This window comes from Lolium rigidum, chromosome 5 (genome assembly GCF_022539505.1).
Source record: "Lolium rigidum isolate FL_2022 chromosome 5, APGP_CSIRO_Lrig_0.1, whole genome shotgun sequence".
In the NCBI taxonomy this organism is placed as follows: Eukaryota; Viridiplantae; Streptophyta; class Magnoliopsida; order Poales; family Poaceae; genus Lolium; species Lolium rigidum.
Window position 1 is genome coordinate 70,249,973 of NC_061512.1, and position 5,926 is coordinate 70,255,898.

At 38.5% G+C, this 5,926-nt stretch overlaps 1 long non-coding RNA gene across 4 annotated transcripts; it reads left to right on the plus strand.

Moving 5' to 3' along the window:
• Positions 1-268: 268 nt before the first annotated feature.
• LOC124653912 lies at positions 269-5,651 on the plus strand. 4 transcript variants are annotated; one of them, XR_006988094.1, is made up of 8 exons: positions 269-400; positions 712-815; positions 890-1,008; positions 1,220-1,349; positions 1,618-1,763; positions 2,199-2,333; positions 4,981-5,098; positions 5,283-5,651. It is a non-coding gene; the product is annotated as an uncharacterized LOC124653912 (long non-coding RNA). The 4 variants fall into 4 exon arrangements; XR_006988093.1 differs by having other exon boundaries at positions 1,618-2,333; positions 4,925-5,098; XR_006988095.1 differs by having other exon boundaries at positions 1,618-2,333; positions 5,261-5,651.
• Positions 5,652-5,926: the final 275 nt, after the last annotated feature.

A 5,926-nucleotide genomic window follows, 5' to 3' on the forward strand; every position in this document is an offset into this window, starting at 1 on the left:
TTTAACATTCTTAGAAGGAAATAAGATAAGAATCTAAAGGTATAATAGAGGGGAGCTCACCGAGCCACTAGGTAAATTAGAATTTACCAGCCGTAAATCTCGTTTCAACCAAAATCTGGACCGTTCATTTTGTACTGCAGCAGTATAAAAGGAGAATCCTGTGGGGGAAACCCTAGCCGCCTCTCGCCAATCGTCGCGCGTGCGCTCTTTCCCCCAATCCCCACTCTGCCTCCCCGTCTCCGCCCCTCCTGCAGCGGGGATGGCCGACAGACAACCGGGCACCCCAAACTCCACCCAGCAACTCCACTTTGTGGCCGGCCCATGAGGAGGAGCACGGGAGGCCACCGGCCACCGCCATCCCAGGCTCCACACCTACCGGCAGCAAGGGCGCTCGCGAGAGGTATGCCCCTCATGGTTTCTCACTTCCCGTATCTGCTCTCTTTCCAACATCTCACCTCCTTTCTATCTATTCCAGCGTGTTTGGTTGTAGGGAAATAGATATAGGAATGGGAGTTTGAGATGGTATCCTGAAGTTTACCGCGTGTTTTGACTTATGTGTACTGTGTAATCTAGCTTACAGATCAGAGGCACTCAATGCCAATTCTTCCAAGAAAACAGATATCCTACTTTTGGTGTTCATATCTCCTATAAAATTTGGCATTGTATGGTTACTCTTCCTGAGAACATGGTTCATATTTAATGATTATGCAGGCGATGGTGTTGCACTTGTATATGCATCTAATTCTCTGGACAAACTAGAGATTGCAAACTTTGATCAGAAGATTGGTATCCAAATCATTCAGAATGCTTTGAAGGTTTGGGAGAAATTAATTATCTATCTTGTTATGTTTTCTTTGTCATGTGTGCTAATTTCTGAAATATCTTGCAGACACCAGTGTACATGATTGCTTTAGATGCAAGCGTAAAAGGAGCAATGGTTGTTGGCAAGATTTTGGAGCAAGATAACACCGAAAGACTACAAGCAGAGAATTTTATTTGGTTGGCGAGGTACTGTCAGCATTTGTCATCACTCTGTCAATATCTGTTTTGGATACTTCCTGAATCTGAGTATATGCTTTGGTGCAAATTTAGTTCCAACATGCTAATTGGTTGTTTTAGACTGCATCATCATTTCCCCTCAAGACAGGGGTGGAGCGATCTTACGGTGACTCCGCAAGGCGATTGATATTACAGTAACAAGATGATTGATGTTTTGTAGGGTTTACTGCCAATTTTTGCATTTTTGACAAAGATCTGAGTAATGAAAGTCAGGAGAAGAGGATTTGTATGAGCATGGCAACCATGACCAAAAGGATCATTTTGATGCACACGTATTTGATGAAATGCAGGTACGAGGCTTCTCTTATTTCCTTTTTGTTCATAACTTTCTATGCATCTTATCCATCATGGTGATTGTATGGAGTTCGAGGAATGGTTATATGTAAGGGGGAGGTTTCATTGTAAGGTCATTGCTTGAAAGAAAATCACTGCTCTTTGCATTTTCATTCATTAGTCATTACTTGAGGATATGGTGTATTAGTTTCTTGACCTATTTTTTTGTCAAGCTGGTTTGGTCGTATGATCTTCTGGTACTATCGTTTGTGTTTTCTTTTACAGATTCTTTACAAGGGGAATAAATATCCAAGTTGTTAATGTTGTTATCAGATTTCTCCAAGAATGCTAAAACCTATGTCCACACAGTATGCATATAATAGAATGGCATTTGGATTTTGGTGCTCTGACTATGAGGCTTTCTTTGCCTGGTGAGCATTCTACCTGGTCTTGCCATCTAATTGCTAGAAAAGCTACACACCTAATTATGGCTGGGAGGAAAATATGTGAGGGTCTATTCGATCTTTTCTATATAAAATATATACATCTTGGTGAACCGAACATGCTCATGTAGGTGCTTGATAAACAGCAAGATGAACCATAGAGGCATAGAGTCGTACACTGGTCAGCTGTAGGATTATAGGATAGTAGCTATTGACTTTAAGTGATGAACCTTTGGTATGGTGCAGATTTTCCGCCTTCGGGAAATATGCCGAAGGTCCATTTAAATTGCTCATGTAGTTTATTATGTGCTTGAGGTTTCAATGTTGTCAGCTAACTAATGCAATTATGTTGTGCTGATGATTATTATTGAACTTCTGGCAATTATTCATGTTCCCTTTTTATCTCATTGTTTTTTAAACCAGTCTATCAATGATTCCTTGCATGATAATCTTGGAGATCGCACCTTATTTCACTATGATACCTTATTGCAACGGTTGGAGCAGGAGCGGAACAATACATGAGCCTCTTTCAGTAAGACTAGAACAAGGCCTCATTTGGTAAGCTCTCTGTGATACTAGACATTCTCCTTGTTATTCAAGAATTTCTAGCTTAGCTCTTGAATCAATTTGCGTTTTAATTTAAGCCGTCTTATGTTCTTGACATCTTCTCTACACATTCTGTTATTACCGTGCCATTGGCTGCTCTATAATTAGAAAAGGTTCATCCTCAGTGTTATTTCATACCTTGGTGCAGCAGGTTGGTGTAGCTTATTTTGCATAAGAAAAACGGAAAGTGCATTTCTACGTTTACGAGGCCGGTTTATAAATTGAACCATCAGATTCTTATTTAATACCTCCTGTAACAAATCCTGTGGTGAGGACCTGAGAATGAAAAATGCCTTTTTGGTGACCTCGTCTCGACAATTGTCTCTCAGCGGTTATGGAAATCATGCAGTTAACTCAAACACACTTTTCGGAATTTTTTTTATGGATAGACTTATTATAAGAGACATGCTGCAGCACATGGATTTATAGCTCTGCATGAGTAACTTTTTATTCAGAGGAACACAAAAAGTACACCATTTAGGTCCATGTTTCATTTAGGAATTATGCGTTACTGCTGACTGGTTTTATTTGAATAAATCAGCTAGCTATGCTGACTTTCCCTGCTAATTGGCATGAACATGATACATTTATTATAAGCTTCGCTTTTGTTGTACTGGAGTTCTGTGTGTGCGAAAAACATGTAAGATAATCAGTTTGATGATGAATATACTTGGTTGATTTTGATTCATTGCGTAGAATTGTTAGGTTCAGGATTATCGATAAATATGTATTGCGATTTTTTCCCTTTCAAGCGGTTCTCTGATTACCGCTTGATCTAATACCTTTTTAAGAAACTTTCTCGGTCATCAAGGCATATTTTCGAGTTTATTTTCTTGGCTGTGGTTTTGCCCAACTCCAGAATGAGTATAGGGATTTATGTCGAAACTTATTATTCTTGGCTGTAGTATGCATTTCATTTCTCATCTATTTGCATCGTCAGACAGTACCTAACCACTTCCAACATTTGGTTGTACAGCTAGTGCAGCTGCTGGTCTAAACTCTGAATTTACTCAAGTGGCAATTGTTTCTTTAGATCTTTCGTAACCTTTTTAATGAATTTGTATCAGTTATATTAATTCTTGCTTCTTTGGTGTTTGTACACCGAACACGCACCTTTTGTCTCAAAATCATCTCATTGTTTTCATTATTTTCTGTTAACAAGAAGGATCCTGTTTGCAAGCTGACTGGTCCGCCCTTAACATTCTAGGAGACCATGGGATTTTTAGTTTGTATTATGTTTGCATTTATGGTTTCTCCTTTCACATTTGATTGAGGCCTCTAGCATTTGCATTGTGCTTCCCACATGCTAGCTCTATATACCAACATAAACACTGGATCCTAGAGTACGATAGTAAGTGGTAAAACAAATCACCTACATGCATTAGGAATTTAGGACAAAGGACGAGGGAAGTGAAAGCTGCAACATAAAAATAAAGAGACGTGGAAACCCATTTTTCCTGAAAAGGAGCCATGCTCCCATTTTCATTCATGAAAATGATAAGACAAACAGACCCATTCTCAGGTTTTCTGCTGAACCACAAGAAAGGTGAAAGACTGTTTAGAATTTCACCAGATAATTTGTTTGCCTTTCTTAGCACCAGTAAAGTACTTTCTTACCCATATGGCAAAGGGCCAAGTTGACATGCTAAATCATCTTGACACCCATATGGTTGGTTTTCAGTTTTCACGCTGCATGTCTGTAGGAAGGGTAATGCATTAAGCCTGGCAGCGGTTGCAAACCAAGTATAGATCCAACTATTATGCGGGCAGCTGATATGTTACTTGTGACTTCCTCTTACCGGACTATCTGAATAAGCTTTGCAATTGCTGGTTTGTTGACTATGGTAGCAAATCCATGTTCCACAAATGAGGATGTTTTGAATCCTTTTCATGTAACATAAGTAAAAAATAGTAACAACAGTGACTTTAAGGTGAGTAAAAAAATGCAAGAAAATTACAAGATGTAGGCTGCCGGTATTGTGTACGAAACAACGGAAGAAATATACAAGTGAGTTTGGGGCACTTAACATTTACTTGTTCAGTTTTAGAATCTTATCATCATGATGGCTCTTTGTTAGTAATAACACTTGATATTTAGTTTATGTTTGGTCCTGCAGCCAGATGATGCAATCATAAACCTCTTGAGGTGTAGAAAGTTAATTTAGGAATTTACTCTTTGTATCTTTTTTCCCTTCTTGATATTCCAGATGTTCATCTTAAACACATGTAGTTAGTGTATACCTGAATCATTTTCATCTATCTTGAACCCATATATGTCTTTACTTAGTTTTGCATTGCATTAACAAGTTGTATTACTCAGTATGGTTACCGAATTTAAAAGGAGTCCTTATACAGAACACAAATTAATCGTATGGACTCTGAGCTTGTTCATGTATTACGAAAGCAAAACATCTATTTTATGAATTTCGGTTTTGGAGGTTCTGTTTGCTAAAACTAGAAAAATAGCAGTCTTGAAGTGTTTGTTTTTCTTGTCCACCAATGGTATTGCTTGCATTTTCTAAATCAACCTATATCTATGTCAGCATATTTTCAGATGCATGTATCAACTCTAGACTTTATGACAAGATGAGCATGACAGGGATATGATGATGAACCTGCGACCCTGGAATATGACAAGGGCTTCAGGATAATAACCAAACTCAGCCTGAGACTTTATGACAAGATGAGCCAAAATTGATGTTGGTGGTAATATCACGGTAAGCATCCTACATGCAAGAAACTACTATTCATGAAGTGTTTTACGTTCCAATCATCGATATGCATAGTATCATGTTTTTATTGTAATAAGTTATATCTACTTTAGATAGATTTACGTACTGTCTACTGCATAGTGTTACTATTTCTTTTTGTGACCTCAGATTACAATTTTCTTCCTGTTAGAGACAACAAGTATTCTTCTGACCCGTCAAAGTATGTGGACTTGTACACCATGGTCCAAGACGTTCAAAATAAAACTGCAAAAGGTTCATCGAGCTGCACAAATGGGCTTCTATGGCTCACTAGATGCTTCACTTTCTCCTGCATAATTTGTCACGTTCAATTCCAGCTTAATTAGCATCCTGGGTATTGGAGTTGTATCGTATTTTTGTATTTTTTTAAATATCGGGGCTATGGACTTCCTTGTTGAACTATTCTGTAATCTGTGCTTGACCATCCAGACTGGACTATGAGTCAAGCATGTACTGATTCATACACAAAAACTCTGAAGAAATGGCATGGCTGGCTTGCCACGTCTGTCTTTTGTGCTAAGTACTTTTGATGTGCCGTTTTGGGTAGTGGCCTCTGTTATCATTGTGTCACTCCGTTTGAGGCTTCTTAAGGCTATATGTAAATAATCTGACATCTATGCTGTGAACTCAGAGGAGACCGCTCACTATGTTGAACCATGTTTTTGTAGCTCCTTTTCATTATCTAATAATTATTCCTACGTGGTTGTGGACCAATGTATGCATCATTTGAGACAAAATCACGCCGACACAATTTGGGACAAGATTTTTTTTATTCCTATCTTGGCATTTGGATTT